Genomic DNA, 22,773 nt, shown 5'->3' with positions numbered 1-22,773 from the left:
GTGCAGGCTGTGGCGTTGTCCTCAGAGCAGAGTCCTGAGCCAATGCAGTGTGATAGGATTCTGTCTAGGACAGAACGACAAGGACTCAGACGTCAGAATAGGTTGTGTTATTATTGTGGCGACGCTTCTCATGTCATTTCAGTCTGCCTTAAACGGACAAAGAGGATCGCTAGTTAATTTACCATCAGTACTGTACAACCTAAATTTCTGTTATCGGTGTCCTTGATCTGCTCATTGTCATCATTTTCTGTCTTGGCGTTTGTGGATTCAGGCGCCGCTTTGAACTTAATGGACCTTGAGTTTGCCAGGCGTTGTGGTTTCCCCTTGCAGCCCTTGCAAAACCTTATTCCTTTAAGGGGCATTGATGCTACACCTTTGGCTAAAAATAAGCCCCAGTTTTGGACACAGGTGACCATGCGCATGGCGCCAGCCCATCAGGAAGATTGTTGATTTCTGGTATTGCATAATTTACATGATGCTATCGTGTTGGGTTTTCCGTGGTTGCAGGTACATAATCCTGTGTTGGATTGGAAGTCTATGTCTGTGACTAGTTGGGGTTGTCAGGGGGTTCATAATGATGTTCCTTTAATGTCCATCTCCTCTTCTTCCTCTTCCGAAATTCCAGAGTTTTTGTCTGATTTTCATGATGTATTTGATGAGCCCAAGTCCAGTTCTCTTCCACCGCACAGGGACTGTGATTGTGCTATTGATTTGATTCCAGGCTGTAAGTTTCCTAAGGGCCGACTCTTTAACCTGTCTGTGCCTGAACATACCGCTATGCGGAGTTATGTTAAGGAGTCTTTGGAGAAAGGGCATATTCGGCCATCTTCTTCACCGATGGGAGCGGGATTTTTTTTTGTTGCTAAGAAGGATGGCTCCTTGAGACCCTGTATTGATTATCGCCTCTTGAATAAGATCACGGTCAAGTTTCAATACCCTTTACCTTTGCTTTCCGATTTGTTTGCTAGGATTAAGGGGGCTAGTTGGTTTACGAAGATTGACCTTCGGGGGCGTATAATCTTGTTCGTATTAAGCAGGGTGATGAATGGAAAACTGCGTTCAATACGCCCAAAGGCCATTTTGAATACCTTGTGATGCCGTTCGGGCTCACTAATGCTCCATCTGTTTTTCAATCTTTCATGCATGATATCTTCCGGACATATATTGATAAATTCTTGATTGTATATTTGGACGATATTTTGATTTTTTCTGATGATTGGGAGTCTCATGTGGAACAGGTCAGGATGGTATTTCAGATCCTTTGTGACAATGCTTTGTTTGTGAAGGGGTCTAAGTGTCTCTTTGGGGTGCAGAAGGTTTCTTTTTTGGGTTTTATTTTTTCTCCTTCATCTACTGAAATGGATCCGGGTAAGGTTCAGGCCATTCATGATTGGATTCAACCCACGTCCGTAAAGAGCCTTCAGAAATTTTTGGGTTTTGCAAATTTTTATCGCCGTTTCATTGCTAACTTTTCCAGCGTGGTTAAACCCTTGACCGATTTGACGAAGAAAGGCGCTGATGTGGCGAATTGGTCCTCTGCGGCTGTTTCTGCCTTTCTGGAGCTTAAACGTCGATTTACTTCTGCTCCGGTGTTGCGCCAACCGGATGTTTCCTTCCGTTTCAGGTTGAGATTGACGCTTCTGAGATTGGCGCAGGGGCCGTTTTGTCCCAGAGGGATCATGTTAGTTCCTTGATGAAACCGTGTGCATTCTTTTCCCGTAAATTTTCGCCTGCTGAACGCAATTATGATGTCGGCAATCGGGAGTTGTTGGCTATGAAGTGGGCATTTGAGGAGTGGCGACATTGACTTGAGGGAGCTAAGCACCGTATTGTGGTCTTGACCGATCATAAGAATTTGATTTACCTCGAGTCTGCCAAGCGGCTGAATCCTAGACAGGCTCGATGGTCCTTGTTTTTTTCCCGTTTTGATTTTGTGGTCTCGTATCTTCCGGGTTCCAAGAATATTAAGGCTGATGCCCTTTCTAGGAGTTTTTTGCCTGATTCTCCTGAGGTCCTTGAACCGGTCGGCATTTTGAAAGAAGGGGTGGTTCTTTCTGCTATTTCCCCTGATTTACGACGGGTTCTTCAGGAATTTCAGGCTGACAGACCTGATCGTTGTCCAATGGGGAAACTGTTTGTTCCTGACAGATGGACTAGTAGAGTGATTTCTGAGGTTCACTGTTCTGTGTTGGCTGGTCATCCTGGTATTTTTGGTACCAGAGACTTGGTTGGTAGGTCCTTTTGGTGGCCTTCTTTATCACGTGATGTGCGTTCTTTTGTGCAGTCCTGTGGGACTTGTGCGCGGGCCAAGCCTTGTTGTTCCCGTGCTAGTGGGTTGCTTTTGCCATTGCCGGTCCCTGAGAGGTCCTGGACGCATATTTCTATGGATTTTATTTCTGATCTTCCGGTTTCCCAGAGGATGTCGGTTATCTGGGTTGTTTGTGACCGGTTTTCTAAGATGGTTCATTTGGTGCCTTTGCCTAAATTGCCTTCCTCTTCAGATTTAGTTTCGTTGTTTTTTCAGCATGTGGTTCGTTTGCATGGAGAATATTGTGTCTGACAGAGGTTCCCAGTTTGTTTCTAGGTTTTGGCGGGCCTTTTGTGCTAGGCTGGGCATTGATTTATCTTTTTCCTCTGCATTTCATCCTCAGACAAATGGCCAAACCGAGCGAACTAATCAGACCTTGGAGACTTATTTGAGATGCTTTGTGTCTGCTGATCAGGATGATTGGGTGGCCTTTTTGCCATTGGCCGAGTTTGCCCTTAATAATCGGGCTAGTTTGGCTTCTTTGGTTTCGCCTTTTTTTTGTAATTTTGGTTTTCATCCTCGTTTTTCTTCTGGGCAGGTTGAGCCTTCTGACTGTCCTGGTGTGGATTCGGTGGTTGACAGGTTGCAGCAGATTTGGGCTCATGTGGTGGACAATTTGGTGTTGTCTCAGGAGGAGGCTCAACGTTTTGCTAACCGTCGTCGGTGTGTTGGTTCCCGGCTTCAGGTTGGGGATCTGGTCTGGTTGTCTTCCCGTCATGTTCCTATGAAGGTTTCTTCTCCTAAGTTTAAGCCTTGGTTTATTGGTCCTTATAGGATTTCTGGGATTATTAATCCGGTGTCTTTTCGATTGGCGCTTCCGGCCTCTTTTGCTATCCATAATGTCTTCCATAGATCTTTATTTCGGAAATATGTGGTACCCGTTGTTCCCTCTGTTGATCCTCCGGCCCCTGTGTTGGTTGATGGGGAGTTGGAGTATGTGGTTGAGAAGATTTTGGATTCTCGTTTTTCGAGGCGGAGACTTCAGTATCTTGTCAAATGGAAGGGTAATGGCCAGGAGGGTTATTCTTGGGTTTTTGCCTCTGATGTCCATGCTGCTGATTTGGTTCATGCTTTTCATCTGGCTCGTCCTGATCGGCCTGGGGGCTCTGGTGAGGGTTCGGTGACCCCTCCTCAAGGGGGGGTACTGTTGTGAATTCTGCTTTTGGGCTCCCTCCGGTGGTTGTAGGTGGCAATGCAGTTGCCCCTGAGTTGCAGTCCTGGTCAGGTGTATCTGCTGATTGCAGTTCTGACTGGGGTATTTAGGCGTGCAGGATTCATTAGTCCTTGCTAGTTGTCCATGGTTGTTGGGAGGTTTTGGTCCTGGTTTGGTTCCTTCTGCCTTCTGCCAAATCAGCAAAGATAAGTGTCTGGTTTTGTTTCTGTGGCACACATGCTGTGTGCTTATTAATTCTGTGCTATTCAGTGTTTTTTGTCCAGCTTCGATTGTGTCAGTATTTTCTCAGTCTTGTTGGATTCTCTGGAGTGGCAGATATACATTCCATGTCTTTAGTTAGATTGTGGAACTTTTTGTATTATCTGCTGTGGATATTTTTGGAAGGGTTTTAATACTGACCGCTTAGTATTCTGTCCTATCTTTCCCTATTTAGCTAGAGTGGCCTCTTTTGCTGAATCCTGTTTTCTGCCTGCATGTGTCTTTCCTCTCCTACTCACATTCAATATTCGTGGGGGGCTGCCTATCCTTTGGGGTTCTGCTCTGAGGCATGGTAGTATTCCTATTTCCCTCTATAGGGGTATTTAGTCCTCAGGCTGTGTCGAGGTGTCTAGGGTTTGTTAGGCACACCCCACGGCTACTTCTAGTTGCGGTGTTAGTTCAGGTTTTGCGGTCAGTACAGTTTCCACCTACTCCAGAGAAAGTTCATGCGGCTCCAAAGTCACCGGATCATAACATCTACCACTCTTGAGCTGTTTGACTACAATCTCCAAGGCATATTAATTTGAACACTGCCTGATTGCGGTGAGTCCTGGCTGCACAGTACGGAGGTGGGGAGGATTCTCTCTGCACTGTTGGATCACATGTCTCATTATGGGAGAGGTTGAGGTAGCAGATGGATGCTCTAGAGGGGGTGGAGGAGCCAGAAGCAGTGGAGGAAATGTTAAATACATATTTATAAATATTGTCCTGCAAATCTAGGGGATTCAAAGCCTGGTGGAGCAGCACCTTGACCACTTGCCCCCACAACCACCAGAGTACCGGAGCACCAATCAGTGAGATGTAACGCCCCTGCCCCTGTTTGCTCATCCAGGTGTCAGTGATGTAATGCATGTGTTGTGCTAGATGACAGAAAAACAGCAGGCATCTCTACTACCTTAACAGCTGACGGGCTCTCACTCACCCCAACTGTAGGGTGTAAAAAAGTAGAAACCAGTGTGAGAACACTTGGCACGGTGACGGAGGAGGAAAAAGCAGCAGATGTGGTTGATGGAACAGCCAGTGGTTGGCGAGGCCTGCTATTCGGCATTTTAACACATTGAGATTCCCAGACCAAGGCATGTTGATCGCGCATGTGCTAGTTCATGCATGAAGTTATAAAATTATTGCAATTTTTGCCTCTAGTGAGTATTGGTCCCATAACGTGAGTTGGGTCATCCTTTCCTGCCTCAAAAAGGCCCAGTCTAGGTAACCCTTGCTGCCCCTGCAACCTGCACATTTGCGACCAGTTCGGGTCACAGTCAGAGTTGTCGCTGAGGATGCAATGATTGTCATGGTTTCATTACTCCGTGTCTGTGCGGGAAGTCGCAATGTAACCTCCTCCTGCACATCCTCTGCTGAGCTACTCAGCTGTGTACCTCTGGGTTCACACCAAGTGGGATCTACAACCTCATCATCATCCTCTCTGTTCTCACACTCCTCACCCTGAGCATCACCCTCCTGCTCTTCCTGCCCTGACAGCACAGTACAGTCCACATGCACCTCCGGTATCTGAGTCTCCTCAGACGGAGGTTAACTGCAACAGTTTTAATACAAATGATTTGGATTAGCAAATAGGGCGTCTTCGCTGAACCCAATAGTAGGTATAACAATTTTGATTAGCAAATGGGGCCTCCTGATTCCTCACTGCAACACAGTTTTAGCCAAAATGATTTGGATTAGCAAATGGGGCCTCCTGACTGCAACACGGTTTAAGCACAAATGATTCAGATTAGCAAATAGGGCCTCCTGGCTGAACCCCAATATTAGGTCTAACAATTTTGATTAGCAAATGGGGCCTCCTGATTCCTCACTGTAACACAATTTTAGCCCAAACAATTTTGATTAGCAAATGGGTCCTCCTGACTTCAACACAGTTTTAGCAGAAACTATATGGATTAGAAAATAGGGCCTTCTGGCTGAACCCCAATATTAGGCCTAACTATTTTGATTAGCAAATGTGGCGTCATGATTCCTCACTGCAGCACAGTTTTAGCCCAAACAATTAGGATTAGCAAATGGACCTCCTGACTGCAACAAAGTTTTAGCACAGTCTAGTTAGATGCTGGAAGATCGATTTTACTCAGGACAGAATTCTATCTAACTAATGACAAGTTTACTTGCAACAGCAGCAGGAGTGACTTCTCTGCACTGTTACACTGAGAAAATGGCGCCAGCAAAAAAACATGTCTGCTTTTTGTAAGGAGAGGGAAATGTGACTTTGTCAGCCAATCACAGAAGCCCCTATTTGAGGAAGCCAATATGGTAAAACGGCGCTGTCGGGGTGACTGAGAGGTATCCAGGCCTAATACTGACGTGAGTAAGGTGATACTTGAGGATATGGGCAGCAATATTCATTAAGGCACTTTTTGCACTGGGCACTTTATTTAATATTTTGCTATGAAAATCTACATCAATTTGCTCTTATGATAATAATTTATTTAGCACTATGCACTTTGACTAAGTATCATTTAATGAGCAATATTCCATATAGCAGTGCTTCATGAAATATTTGATATCCCATTCCCTATAGGCCTTGTTTATCTGTTTTACCCCCAGCAGTTTTTGTGAGATTTCCTTGTCTTGTTTTATTTAATATTTATGTCAAATAAACTGTTGTTCTTATATTGTATATTTATTTGCCTATGCCTCTTTTACCCGTTCATCATGCATGGTGGATATGAGAAACCCAAAGCCATATGCTGCCAAAATCAAGCATCCAGTCAGTCTGTAGAAAAAAATGTCTGGTGGTGGCAGCTAGTAGTTCTTGGGTTTATACATTTATCCCATGGATGGGAGTCGGAGGTGTATTTACCATATGCTGACTGTTAGTTTCCGAATAACTGGCCTGAGTGGAAAAGCCGCAGACTCCTCCATTAATTGACGCTCAATTGGGTAACTTTCCATACGATAGGGGGCAGCAGTGGGCTGTTTGTGACACAAAGATAAATAGCGTGGGTGTTTCAGTTACAGCCCACCTGGCTGTGATCTCTGACAATTGGTGGCAGTGGTAGGACTCAGCGTGGTGTCTCCGGTGTCATATTTTAGCAATTGGTGGCAAAGGTGGGAACCCCCTCCGGTTTCATACCTTGACACTTTATCATGCCAATTATCTTTATCTTGTATATCCATTTATACACACTTGTTGTATTTGAGCCTAAATACAGTAAGGAAAAAAAGTATTTAGTCAGCCACCAATTGTGCAAGTTCTCTCACTTAAAAAGATGAGAGAGGCCTGTAATTGACAGCATAAGTAGATCACAACTATGAGAGTCAAAATAAGAAAACAAATCCAGAAGATCACCTTGTCTGATTTGGCAAGACTTATTTTGCAAATTTTGGTGGAAACTAAGTATTTGGTCATTAAAAAAGGTTCAACTCAATATTTTTTTATATATTATTTGTTGGCAATGACAGTGGTCAGACATTTACTGTAAGTCTTGGCACACACTGTTGGTGTTCTGTTGGCCCATTCCTCCATGCAGATCTCCTCTTGAGCAGTGATGTTTTGGGCCTGTCGCTGGGCAACACGGACGTTCAACTCCCTCCAAAGGTTTTCTATGGGGTTGAGATCTGGAGACTGGCTAGGCCACTCCAGGACCTTCATTTGCTTCTTAAAAAGCCACTCCTTCATTGCCCTGGCAGTGTGCTTGGGGTCATTGTAATGCTGAAAGACCCATCCACATTTCATCTTCAATGCCCTTGCTGATGGAAGGAGGTTTGCACTCAAAATCTCACGATACATTGCACCACTCATTTTTTCATGTACACGGATCATTCGTCCTGGTCCCTTTGCAGAGAAACAGCCCCAAAGCATGATGTTGCCACCCACATGCTTCACAGTAGGTATGGTGTTCTTTGGATGCAACTCAGCATTATGTCTGCTCCAAACATGATGAGTTTTGTTTCTACCAAATAGTTCTACTTTGGTTTCATCAGACCATATGAAATTCTCTCAATACTCCAACAGTAGAAAACGATGAACAGCGCTCCAACCAGGTGAATAGATATCAAAAAACGATGTTTATTAAGCCATAAAAAGCAACGTTTCGACCAACATATGGTCTTTTTGAAGCATAGCAGACATTGCCAGGGGCTGGCTTAAATAGGGTGGATACCACGCAGGGCACCAATCCCCAATCAGGAACAGCCCATTAAAATAATTAACATACAAAATACACAAAATAGACATCAACAGTGCAAATATTAACCACCCACCAATACTAGTGTATGTACCATACAAATGAACCCATTTCTCAATGTATAACAGTGGGATCAGCGCTTTGTTTATCCTGTGTCCAGAAGATCCACTTCCTGTATCGGCGTTGTCATGGAAAGATCCCACCAATGGAAAGAGACATGCCTGAATCTCACTGGTGGAAATAAGCTTAATAGGAAATGACAGCGCTAGAAAAAAGGCAGCCTATCCACACATTTCATATATGTTACCCTGACGCCTATAGCCAATCCGGTACCCCCTTGTAGCAATTGTACCTGCGTCATCGTTGTGCGTCTCCACCAGAGCTCTCAGTGACCACAGAATATCTGCGCAGGCGCATCACACATCCGACATAACCTCATCACATGACCACAATGAGACCACGCCCCACTTCGGCATGATCATTCAGCGCACCAAAGCTATTTTTGTCTGTTACCCAGAGTTGCAATTCACACTGACACACTCAGCGACCCAGATACAGTTCTTGGATACCATGGTATACAAGGATGGTGAAAGTTTGAAAACTGACATTTTTGTTAAGGACACTGACAGAAATAATTTGCTGTTATTTGACAGCAACCATCCTAGAAGGATAATGGATTCATTACCATGGAGCCAGCTGCTTAGGGTTCGCAGAATACTGTCAGATGATAGTCGTATAGATCAACGGCTAGAGGATATGGGCTCTAAATTTCTAGCAAGGGGTTATCCCAAGGAGGGAGTGGATAGGTTTAGGGCAAAGGCCCGCAACTCATCACGTGAGAGTATCCGTAAGAAGACCCCCTTGAGTAAATCTTCTGAACGTATTCCTTTTGTGTCTACTTACAACTCAACGAGTAAGGATGTCGGTAGGATTTTAAGGAAGTATTGGACCTTTTTACAGCGTGGTTTACCGTCAGTCATGGGTTTTAAATCTTATCCTATGATGTCGTTTAGGAGGGGACGTAATTTGGGCGACAGATTAGTCAAATTGGACATTGGTACATCTAAAATTTCCATCCAACAAACTTTGAGCACACCCAGAAACGGAAATTTTCCGTGTCTGGGTTGTGCTTGCTGTAACAATATGTTAAAAGGGGAGTTCTTTTACCACCCCCTTACGGGTAAAAAAATCTTTTTGAAGGAAAGGTATACATGTACATCAAGTTATGTCGTGTATATGATAACATGTCCGTGTGGTCTTGCCTATGTTGGTGAGACCACTATGGAGGTGAAGGCCCGTATTAGCAAGCATAAGAGCACCATCAGGACGGGTCTCACCGAATTACCTGTCCCTAAACATTTTTTAGAGAGTAAGCACTCGGTAAATCAATTAAGATTTAGGGTCATAGACAGTGTTCCTACCCTAAGGAGAGGTGGGGACAGATTACAGTTACTTAAGAAAAAAGAGATGAGGTGGATCTATAACCTGGGTTCTTTACAACCCAGAGGTTTAAATATAGATTTTAATCTACATTCACTCACCCCGTAATGTTAATGTTTGCCGTTAGGGACGCTGTTGTCATCAGTTATGCTGTTTATAATACACAGTTTATGTTTTTTATTAATATTCTTCTGTGCTTTTGTTTCTTCATACAGGTAATTGATGTGACAGTCGGTCGATGGATGGATAACGATAGCTTGAGTAGGATTACAATTGTTATTGCTTAATATAATCATAATTGATACGGAACATCATATAATAGATGGTGGAGATTCCATATTGGTTGCCTACTGTCTTCCGACTGCCCCATTATGTGTGTCTGTGTGTGCTATTTAGGTGGGTTTTTGGTGCTATAGACCTTATGTTTTATATGGGGTTCTATATATGCGATTGTTCTATCCCCGATTGTGATGGAGGTTCTGGTTATTTAATTATGTTACCTGGGTTACTAACTTGAGCTGCGATCACGTGGGACCGCTGTAGTGTGATGCATGTGTGCGCGGACACTGGGCGGGACCGCATTGCGGTCATGTGATGTGGCCTCGTCTGGTGGGCGGCGCTTCTGCATTTGCATGCTGCGTTCTCATAGCAGGTCAGCAACTCAGGGCAGTCCCTTGGTTATCAACGTCGCCAGGGTGACTAACTTGCGTAGTGATCACATGGGACCGCTTTGGTGCGCTGAATGATCACGCCGAAGTGGGGCGTGGCCTCATTGTGGTCATGTGATGAGGTTACGTCAGATGTGTGATGCGCCTGCATCACACAAAAATACAAAAATAGTGAGGTATTGGTTGATATTTTGGCCAAAATACCAAAATACCATGGTGTAAACAACGCCCTATGTGGGCCTTTAATAATAATAATAATACCTTACTATTTTTGTATATTTTTGCACTATATTTTTCGGGGTGCAGCCAAGCCCAAACACGTTCGGTCTCGCATGAGGGGCGTTCACACTGGGATGCATTGAGAGTGTGCTGGCCAGCCTGCCTAATCGAAACGTAGGGGCGTGACTAATAGGCTGTGAACCAGACACTATGTGTTATGATCCGGTGACCTTGGAGCCGCATGAAACTTTCTCTGGAGTCGGTGGAACCTGTACTGACCGCAATCCTGAACTAACACCGCAACTAGAAGTAGCCGTGGGGTGTGCCTAACACGAACCTACACACCTCGACACAGCCGGAGGACTAAATACCCCTATAGAGGGAAATAGGAATGCTACCTTGCCTCAGAGCAGACCCCCAAAGGATAGGCAGCCCCCCACGAATAATGACTGTGAGTAGGAGAAGAATAGACACACGCAGGTAGAAACAGGATTTAGCAAAAGAGGCCACTCTAGCTAAATAGGAAAGGATAGGACAGATTACTAGGCGGTCAGTATTAAAACCCTTCCAAAAATATCCACAGCAGATAATACAAAAAGTTCCACAATCTAACTAAAGACATGGAATGTATATCTGCCACTCCAGAGAATCCAACAAGACTGAGAAAATACTGACACAATCGAAGCTGGACAAGAAAACACAAAGAATAGCACTGAATTGTGAAGCACACTGCATGTGTGCCACAGGAGAAAAAAACCCAGATACTTATCTTTGCTGATTTGGCAGAAAGGCAGGAGGAACCAGGCAGAGGTCCATAACCTCCCAAGAACAATTGACAACTGGCAAGGACAAATGAATCCTGCACGCCTAAATACCCCAGTCAGAACTGCAATCAGCAGATACACCTGACCAGGGCTGCAACTCAGGGGCAACTGCATTACCACCTACAACCACCGGAGGGAGCCCAAAAGCAGAATTCACAACAGTACCCCCCCTTGAGGAGGGGTCACCGAACCCTCACCAGCGCCCCCCGGCCGATCAGGACGAGCCAGATGAAAGGCATGGACCAAATCAGCAGCATGGACATCAGAAGCAAAAACCCAAGAATTATCCTCCTGGCCATAACCCTTCCATTTGACTGTCCAATAACCCTAAACGTCTCTTTGACACTTTCCGGTCCCTACTCAACCCAAGAGAGCAGGCCCCAACCACAGATCTCCACGCTGACGATCTGGCCAATTACTTCAAAGAAAAAATTGACCACATTCGACAGGAAATCATTTCCCAATCTCTTCATACCAAGCACTGTCCTCCCTCCCCCACTGCATCTAGTTCACTCTCTGACTTTGAACCAGTTACAGAAGAAGAAGTAAGCAGGCTCCTTGCATCTTCTCGCCCGACCACTTGCACCAGCGACCCCATTCCGTCGCATCTCCTCCAGTCCCTTTCCCCGGCTGTCACCTCTCACCTAACAAAAATATTCAACCTTTCCCTCACTTCCGGTATTTTTCCCTCCTCATTTAAGCATGCCATCATACATCCACTACTTAAAAAGCCCTCCCTCGATCAAAATTGTGCCGCTAATTATAGACCTGTCTCTAATCTTCCCTTCATCTCTAAACTCCTGGAACGCCTGGTCCACTCCCGTCTTACCCGCTATCTCTCAGATAATTCTCTTCTCGACCCTCTTCAATCTGGTTTCCGCTCTTTACACTCTACTGAAACTGCCCTCACTAAAGTCTCTAATGACCTACTAACAGCTAAATCTAATGGTCACTATTCCATGCTAATTCTCTTGGATCTCTCCGCAGCATTCGACACTGTGGATCATCAGCTCCTCCTCACTATGCTCCGCTCCATCGGCCTCAAGGACACCGTTCTCTCTTGGTTCTCCTCCTATCTCTCTGGCCGATCCTTCACTGTTTGTTTTGCTGGTTCCTCCTCCTCTCACCTTCCCCTTACTGTTGGGGTTCCTCAAGGATCAGTCCTAGGCCCCCTCCTCTTCTCTTTGTATACTGCCCCTATTGGACAAACAATCAGTAGATTTGGTTTCCAGTACCATCTCTATGCTGACGACACCCAATTATATACCTCTTCTCCTGTTATCACGCCGACCTTTTTAGAAAACACCAGTGATTGTCTTACCGCTGTCTCTAACATCATGTCCTCCCTCTATCTGAAACTGAACCTGTCAAAAACTGAACTCCTCGTGTTCTCTCCCTCTACAAACCTACCTTTGCCCGACATTGCCATCTCTGTGTGCGGTTCCACCATTACTCCAAAGCAACATGCCCGCTGCCTTGGAGTCATCCTTGATTCCGAGCTTTCATTCACCCCCCACATCCAATCACTGGCTCGCTCTTCTTATCTGCATCTCAAAAACATTTCCAGAATTCGCCCTTTTCTTACTTTCGACTCTGCAAAAACTCTTACTGTCTCACTTATTCATTCTCGTCTGGACTATTGTAACTCTCTACTAATTGGCCTACCTTTTACCAGACTCTCCCCGCTCCAATCTGTCCTGAATGCTGCTGCCAGGATCATATTCCTCGCCAACCGTTACACCGATGCCTCTACCTTGTGCCAGTCATTACACTGGCTACCCATCCAATCCAGAATCCAGTACAAAACTACTACCCTCATCCACAAAGCACTCCATGGCTCAGCACCACCCTACATCTCCTCTCTGGTCTCAGTCTACCAACCTACCCGTGCCCTCCGCTCTGCTAATGACCTCAGGTTAGCATCCTCAATAATCAGAACCTCCCACTCCCGTCTCCAAGACTTTACACGTGCGGCGCCGATTCTTTGGAATGCACTACCTAGGTTAATACAATTAATCCCCAATCCCCACAGTTTTAAGCGTGCACTAAAAACTCATTTGTTCAGATTGGCCTACCGCCTCAACGCATTAACCTAATTATCCCTGTGTGGCCTATTAATAAAAAACAACAACATAATCACGTTCCTCCATCATGTTCTCATACACTTTATGCAGTTAATAGCCTCTGTGTCTGTACTGTTACATACTTAGGCAGTTAACTGGTTCATGCAGCTTTACATGAACACCCGAGCCTTACACTATGGCTGGTCCAAATAACTAAAGCAATTGTTACCATCCACCTCTTGTGTCTCCCCTTTTCCTCATAGATTGTAAGCTTGCGAGCAGCAGGGCCCTCATTCCTCCTGGTATCTGTTTTGAACTGTGATTTCTGTTATGCTGTAATGTCTGTTGTCTGTATAAGTCCCCTCTATAAGTTGTAAAGCGCTGCGGAATATGTTGGCGCTATATAAATAAAATTATTATTATTATTATTAAGGTACTGAAGCCTCCGCCTCGAAAAACGAGAATCCAAAATCTTCTCAACCACATACTCCAACTCCCCATCAACCAAAACAGGGGCCGGAGGATCAACAGAGGGAACAACGGGCACCACATATATCCACAATAAAGATCTATGGAAGACATTATGGATAGCAAAAGAGGCCGGAAGCGCCAATCGAGAAGACACCGGATTAATAATCTCAGAAATCCTATAAGGACCAATAAACCGAGGCTTAAACTTAGGGGAAGAGACCTTCATAGGAACATGACGGGAAGACAACCAAACCAAATCCACAACCCGAAGCCGGGAACCAACACACCGACGACGGTTAGCAAAACGTTGAGCCTCCTCCTGAGACAACACCAAATTGTCCACCACATGAGCCTAAATCTGCTGCAATCTGTCAACCACAGAATCCACACCAGGACAGTCGGAAGGCTCAACCTGCCCAAAAGAAAAACGAGGATGAAAACCAAAATTACAAAAAAAAGGCGAAACCAAAGTAGCTGAACTAGCCCGATTATTAAGGGCAAACTCGGCCAATGGCAAAAAGGCCACCCAATCATCCTGATCGGCAGACACAAAGCATCTCAAATAAGTCTCCAAAGTCTGATTAGTTTGCTCGGTCTGGCCATTTGTCTGAGGATGAAACGCAGAAGAAAAAGACAAATCATTGCCCAGCCTAGCACAAAAGGCCCGCCAAAACCTAGAAACAAACTTGGAACCTCTGTCGGACACAACATTCTCCGGAATACCATGCAAACGAACCACATGCTGAAAAAACAACGGAACCAACTCTGAAGAGGAAGGCAATTTAGGCAAAGGCACCAAATGAACCATCTTAGAAAACCGGTCACAAACAACCCAGATAACCGACATCCTCTGGGAAACCGGAAGATCAGAAATAAAATCCATAGAAATATGCGTCCATGACCTCTCAGGGACCGGCAATGGCAAAAGTAACCCACTAGCACGGGAACAACAAGGCTTGGCCCGCGCACAAGTCCCACAGGACTGCACAAAAGAACGCACATCACGTGACAACGAAGGCCACCAAAAGGACCTACCAACCAAATCTCTGGTACCAAAAATACCAGGATGACCAGCCAACACAGAACAGTGAACCTCAGAAATCACTCTACTAGTCCATCTGTCAGGAACAAACAGTTTCCCCACAGGACAGCGGTCAGGTCTATCAGCCTGAAATTCCTGAAGAATCCGCCGTAAATCGGGAAATGGCAGAAAGGACCACCCCTTCTTTCAGAATGCCGACCGGTTCAAGGACCTCAGGGGAATCAGGCAAAAAACTCCTAGAAAGGGCATCAGCCTTAATATTCTTAGAACCCGGAAGATACGAAACCACAAAATCAAAACGGGAAAAAAACAAGGACCATCGAGCCTGTCTAGGACTCAGCCGTTTGGCAGACTCAAGGTAAATCAAATTCTTATGATCAGTCAGGACCACAATACGGTGCTTAGCTCCCTCAAGCCAATGTCGCCACTCCTCAAACGCCCACTTCATAGCCAACAACTCCTGATTGCCGACATCATAATTGCGTTCAGCTGGCGAAAACTTTCGGGAGAAGAAGGCACACGGTTTCATCACAGAACCAACAGAATCCCTCTGAGACAAAACGGCCCCTGCCCCAATCTCAGAAGCGTCAACCTCAACCTGAAACGGAAGAGAAACATCTGGTTGGGGCAACACCGGAGCAGAAGTAAATCGGCGTTTAAGCTCCTGAAAGGCAGAGACAGCCGCAGAGGACCAATTCTGTTATGATCCTAGTGGCAAGGATCGCAAGTAAGACTAGCTAAGTAACTAAACCGACGACCAGCTCTCGGGAAGTGGTATCTGGATTGACCGCAACCTGATCCTATCCGCAAACAACTATAGGCAGCCGTGGAACGTTACCTGAAAATCCTAGACGTCTCTTCACGGCCTGAGAAACTACCTATTCCTAGAGGGAAAGTAAAGTCCTTACTTGCCTCAGAGAAATGACCCCAAAGATATAGAAAAGCCCCCACAAATATTAACGGTGAGTTAAGGGGAAAGCACAAACGCAGAGATGAAATAGATTTAGCAAATGAGGCCCGCTAACACTAGATAGCAGAAAATAGGAAGGGAGCTGTGCGGTCAATAGAAAACCCTAAGCAAAATATCCACGCAGAGATTGCTCGAGCCCCCGCACCAACTAAAGGTGCGGGGGAAGCAACTCCGTACCCCAGAGCTTACCAGCAGAAAGAACTCACATATTAGCAAGCTGGACTAAACTCATCATACACTGAAATCATATTGCAGACTGATGAGCAAAAAATAATCAAACAGAAACTTAGCTTCTCCAGAAGAGACTGAAAACGAAGATAATCAGGGGAGATCAGAATAGCACTGAATACATCGACAGCCGGCAACAAGTGGAGGTGAAGCAGAGCTAAATAGGAAACTCCCTAGTGCATAACGAGGCAGCTGATTCAGCCACAGATCCGCAGGATAACAAACAAAGCCACCAGGGGGAGCCCAAAAACAAAACTCACACAATACCACCTGTGACCACAAGAGGGAGTCCGAAAACAGAGTTCACAACACAATTCGCCACATCAGCGCCTTTTTTCGTCAAATCAGTCAAGGGTTTAACCACGCTGGAGAAGTTAGCAATGAAACGGCGATAAAAATTTGCAAAACCCTAAAAATTCTGAAGGCTCTTCACGGATGTAGGTTGAATCCAATCATGAATGGCCTGAACCTTAACAGGATCCATCTCCATAGGTGAGGGAGAAAAAATAAAGCACAAAAAAGAAACCTTCTGCACCCCAAAGAGACACTTAGACCCCTTCACAAACAAAGCATTGTCACGAAGGATCTGAAATACCATCCTGACCTGTTCCACATGAGACTTCCAATCATCGGAAAAAATCAAAATATCGTCCAAATATACAATCAAGAATTTATCAATATAAGTCCGGAAGATATCATGCATGAAGGATTGAAAAACAGATGGAGCGTTAGTGAGCCCGAGTGGCATCACAAGGTATTCAAAATGGCCTTCGGGCATATTAAACGCAGTTTTCTATTCATCACCCTGCTTAATACAAACAAGATTATATGCCCCCCGAAGGTCAATCTTCGTAAACCAACTAGCCCCCTTAATCCTAGCAAACAAATCGGAAAGCAAAGGTAAAGGGTATTGAAACTTGACCGTGATCTTATTCAAGAGGCGATAATCAATACAGGGTCTCAAGGAGCCATCCTTCTTAGCAACAAAGAAAAAACCCGCTCCCAACGGTGAAGAAGATGGCCGAATATGCCCTTTCTCCAAAGACTCCTTAACATAACTCTGCATGGCGGTATGTTCAGGCACAGACAGGTTGAAAAGTCGGCCCTTAGGAAACTTACTGCCTGGAATCAAGTCTATCGCACAATCACAGTCCCTGTGCGGTGGAAGGGAACTGGACTTGGGCTCATCAAATACATCCTGAAAATCAGACAAAAACTCTGGAATTTCAGAAGAGGAAGAAGAGGAGATTGACATCTAAGGAACATCATTATGAACCCCTTGACAACCCCATCTAGTCATAGACAGAGATTTCCAATCCAACACAGGATTATGTACCTGCAACCACGGAAAACCCAGCACGATAACATCATGCAAATTATGCAACACCAGAAATCGACAATCTTCCTGATGGGCTGGTGCCATGTGCATGGTCACCTGTGTCTAAAACTGGGGCTTATTTTTAGCCAAAGGCGTAGCATCAATCCCCCTTAAAGGGATAGGGTTCTGCAAAGGCTGCAAGGGAAAACCACAACGCCTGGCAAACTCAAAATCCATTAAGTTCAAGGCGGCGCCTGAATCCACAAACGCCATGACAGAAAATTATGACAATGAGCAGATCAAGGACACCGATAACAGAAATTTAGGTTGTACAGTACTGATAGTAAATGAACTAGCGATCCTTTTTGTCCACTTAGGGCAGACTGAAATGACATGAGAAGCGTCACCACAATAATAACACAACCTATTCTGACGTCTGAATCCTTGTCGTTCCATTCTAGACAAAATCCTATCACACTGCATTGGCTCAGGACCTTGCTCTAAGGACCACGCCACAGCGTGCACAGTTTGACGCTCCCTCAGGCGCCGATCAATCTGAATGGCAAGAGCCATAGACCCACTCAGACCGGAAGGTGTGGGAAACCCCACCATAACATCTTTAACGGATTCAGAAAGACCCTTTCTGAAAATTGCCGCCAAAGCATCATCATTCCATTTAGTCAACACAGACCATTTTCTAAATTTCTGACAATACAATTCTGCCGCCTCTTGACCCTGAGACAGGGCCAACAAGGTTTTCTCCGCTTGATCCACAGAATTCGGTTCATCATATAATAATCCTAAAGCCTGAAAAAAGGAATCTACATTAAGCAAGGCAAGATTCCCAGATTCCAGGGAAAATGCCCAATCCTGAGGATCGCCACACAGCAGGGAGATGACAATTTTAACCTGCTGAATAGAATCACCGGAGGACCGCGGTCCCAGAGCAAAAAACAGTTTACAATTGTTTTTAAAACCCAAAAATTTGGACCTATCACAAAAAAACAAATCAGGGGTAGGAATCTTCGGCTCTAAAGCAGGAGTCTGAACAATATAATCAGAAATACCCTGTACCCTAGCAGCAAGCTGATCTACACGAGAAGCTAGTTCCTGAACATCCATGCTGGAACAAGACTCCTCAGCCACCCATAGATAAAGAGGGAAAAAAAGACAAAACAGACTGCAGAAAAAAAAATGGCTCAACACCTTTCTTCCCTTCTTCTGAGATGCATTTAACTCATTATTGGCCAGTTGTACTGTTATGATCCGGTGACCTTGGAGCCGCATGAAACTTTCTCTGGAGTCGGTGGAACCTGTACTGACCACAATCCTGAACTAACACCGCAACTAGAAGTAGCCGTGGGGTGTGCCTAACACGAACCTACACACCTCGACACAGCCGGAGGACTAAATACCCCTATAGAGGGAAATAGGAATGCTTCCTTGCCTCAGAGCAGACCCCCAAAGGATAGGCAGCCCCCCACGAATAATGACTGTGAGTAGGAGAAGAATAGACACACGCAGGTAGAAACAGGATTTAGCAAAAGAGGCCACTCTAGCTAAATAGGAAAGGATAGGACAGATTACTAGGCGGTCAGTATTAAAACCCTTCCAAAAATATCCACAGCAGATAATACAAAAAGTTCCACAATCTAACTAAAGACATGGAATGTATATCTGCCACTCCAGAGAATCCAACAAGACTGAGAAAATACTGACACAATCGAAGCTGGACAAGAAAACACAAAGAAAAGCACTGAATTGTGAAGCACACTGCATGTGTGCCACAGGAAAAAAAACCCAGACACTTATCTTTGCTGATTTGGCAGAAAGGCAGGAGGAACCAGGCAGAGGTCCATAACCTCCCAAGAACAATTGACAACTGGCAAGGACAAATGAATCCTGCACACCTAAATACCCCAGTCAGAACTGCAATCAGCAGATACACCTGACCAGGGCTGCAACTCAGGAGCAACTGCATTACCACCTACAACCACCGGAGGGAGCCCAAAAGCAGAATTCACAACAACTATGCAGTACCATTGTATGAACAACGCCCTATGTGGGCTTTTATTGTGCACTTGTATACTGGGCAGTCACCCCCTCCATGAGTGGGTATGTGGTGAGTGGCTGTTGATCTGGTATTGTGTACCTGTGTTGCTAACATCTTGCTTTATGGGCTGGCTGCACCCTGCAGTGCATTTGTTCCAAGATCTGGGCAAGTAAGTGTTGCTGCCCTTTTTTTCTGCTGTTGAAAATTGAATTTTTGTAGACCTTGAGTCTTTAGTGGCTTTGCTATTTAGTTTAATTCAATAGGTTCCCTCTTGTGGTTCCGGGATTTTTGCTCACCATTCTTGTGATCATTTTGACTCCACAGGGTGAGATCTTGCATGTAGCCTCAGATCAAGGGAGATTATCAGTGGTCTTACATGTCTTCCAATTTCTTATTATTGCTCCCACAGTTGATTTCATCACACAAAGCTGCTTGCCAATTGTAGATTCAGTATTCCCAGCCTGGTGCAGGGCTACAATTTTGTTTCTGGTGTCCTTCCACAGCTCTTTGGTCTTCATCATAGTGGAGATTAGAGTGTGACTGTTTGAGGTTGTGGACAGGTGTCTTTTATACTGATAACAAGATCAAACAGGTGCCATTACTACAGGTAATGTGTAGGACAGAGGAGTCTCTTAAAGAAGAAGTTATAGGTCTGTAAGAGCCAGAAATCTTGCATGTTTCTAGGTGACCAAATACTTATTTTCCACCATAATTTGCAAAATATATCTTGCCAAATCAGACAAGGTGATTTTCTGGATTTATTTTCTCATTTTGACTCTCATAGTTGTGGTCTACCTATGACGTCAATTACAGGCCTCTCTTATCTTTTTAAATGGGAGAATTTGCACAATTGGTGGCTGACAAAATATTTTTTTCCCCACTGTATACAATTGTTGCCTTCATACTTTCGTGTAAATATACAGTACAGACCAAAAGTTTCGACACACCTTCTCATTTAAAGATTTTTCTGAATTTTCATGACTATGAAAATTGAAAATTCACACTGAAGGCATCAAAACTATGAATTAACACATGTGGAATTATATACTTAACAAAAAAGTGTGAAACAACTGAAATTATGTCTTATATTCTAGGTTCTTCAAAGTAGCCACCTTTTGCTTTGATGACTGCTTTGCACACTCTTGGCATTCTCTTGATGAGCTTCAAGAGGTAGTCACCAGAAATGGTTTTCACTTCTCAGGTGTGCCCTATCAGGTTTAATAAGTGGGATTTCTTGCCTTATAAATGGGTTTGGGACCATTAGTTGTATTGAGCAGAAGTCTGGTGGATACATAGCTGATGGTCCTACGGAATAGACTGTTAGAATTTGTATTATGGCAAGAAAAAAGCAGCTAAGTAAAGAAAAATGGGTAGCGATCATTACTTTAAGAAATGAAGGTCAGTCAGTCCGAAAAATTGTGAAAACTTTGAAAGTGTCCCCAAGTGCAGTTGCAAAAACCATCAAGAGCTGCAAAGAAACTGGCTCACATGAGGACCGCCCCAGGAAAGGAAGACCAAGAGTCACCTCTGCTTCTGAGGATAAGTTTATCTGAGTCATCAGCCTCAGAAATCGCAGGTTAACAGCAGCTCAGATTAGAGACCAGGTCAATGCCACACAGAGTTCTAGCAGCAGACACATCTCTACAACAACTGTTAAGAGGAGACTTTGTGCAGCAGGCCTTCATGGTAAAATAGCTGCTAGGAAACCACTGCTAACAACAGGCAACAAGCAGAAGAGACTTGTTTGGGCTGAAGAACGCAAGGAATGGACATTAGACCAGTGGAAATCTGTGCTTTGGACTGAAGAGTCCAAATTTGAGATCTTTCGTTCAAACCACCGTGTCTTTGTATGATGCAGAAAAGGTGAACGGATGGACTCTACATGCCTGGTTCCCACTGTTAAGCATGGAGGAGGAGGTGTGGGGGTGCTTTGCTGGTGACACTGTTGGGGATTTATTCAAAATTGAAGGCATGCTGAACCAGCATGGCAACCACAGCATCTTGCAGCAGCATGCTATTCCATCCGGTTTGCGTTTAGTTGGACCATCATTTATTTTTCAACAGGACAATGACCCCAAACACACCTCCAGGTTGTGTAAGGGCTATTTAACCAAGAAGGAGAGTGATGGGGTGCTATGCCAGATGACCTGGCCTCCACAGTCACCAGACCTGAACCCAATCGAGATGGTTTGGGGTGAGCTGGACCGCAGAGTGAAGGCAAAAGGGCCAACAAGGACTAAGCATCTCTGGGAAATCCATCAAGATTGTTGGAAGACCATTTCCAGTGACTACCTCTTGAAGCTCATCAAAAGGATGCCAAGAGTGTGCAAAGCAGTCATCAAAGTAAAATGTGGCTACTTTGAAGAACCTAGAATACAAGACATATTTTCAGCTGTTTCACACTCTTTTGCTAAGTATATAACTCCACATGTGTTAATTCATAGTTTTGATGCCTTCAGTGTGAATTTACAATTTTCATAGTCATGAAAATACAGAAAAATCTTTAAATAAGAAGGTGTGTCCAAACTTTTGGTCTGTACTGAATATATTTAAATTTATGTGTGCAAATTTTTGTTTCCATTTGTGAATAGCCATATATCTCTTTTTATCTGATTCTGATTCCGTTTCGATAAAATGACTAAACAAGTAATGCTAGATTCATGTTCAAGAACAGCAGCAGCAAGAGCAACAGGCATATGGCATTTATAGATGTCAAATTTTACTAATGAAACAATTACAAAAATACAGTAGTTTGTGACATGCACACTTTTGAGAGAATGTCAGTAGCAGCAAAAAAATCTGGATTTTTTAAAATTCTCTTTTGTACTTTTTAATCATAAGTATTCTCCCCTTGTTAAGAAGAAATGAACGAGAAATGCTAGGTATATGATTTGTTGGCTGCTTTGCTTCTGCATGAAGAATTAAACAATATAATCACTATAGCACTATAACACTAAAATATTTGCTGCCACATCTTCTATCTCTCTCCCCCACCCTATAGCAATTAAAACTTAGCACTATTTGGTTTCTTCACAGACTACACTCATTTTCATCACTACTGCTATGGTACAACACAAACTATCTGTAAAATTTGCCTACTATTTTATGGCTTTCCCTATCTGTGTTGCTAAGCTGTGACCTGTTATGTCCACTCAGTATCCAGATTAATTCTAAAATGGCTGTTGCATTCCCTGCCTTTGCTTTTATATAAGCTTTAATAATTATTTGCTGTGCTATACCATGTAATATGATAGCTGCAAGGCATTTTGTTGAAGCCTGCACAGCCACGCACAAGGTCATGTTAACCGTTTTCTAGTCATGCAGTCTTCGGAATTGTATAAAGTGGTGGCAAGCAATTTTAGCGATTCGTGCAAAACATCACAAAATTTGCCTGGTCCAGCAAATTTCCAGAAATTCAGCACAAACTTCATTTGATCATCAATTTGATCAACTGCAGTTATCACGTATCCAGTCCTTAGGCAGAAATATCCCTGAATTAATGAAATTATGCATAGACCATATTGACACTGATAAAATGTCATCTACTCCTAAAAAATGGCTTTTCATACAAACAAAATTGAGCCTAAATATATTTTTC

The sequence above is a fragment of the Ranitomeya variabilis genome, chromosome 7 (genome assembly GCF_051348905.1).
Source record: "Ranitomeya variabilis isolate aRanVar5 chromosome 7, aRanVar5.hap1, whole genome shotgun sequence".
Classification (NCBI taxonomy): domain Eukaryota; kingdom Metazoa; phylum Chordata; class Amphibia; order Anura; family Dendrobatidae; genus Ranitomeya; species Ranitomeya variabilis.
Note: the sequence above shows the minus strand (reverse complement) of the source record.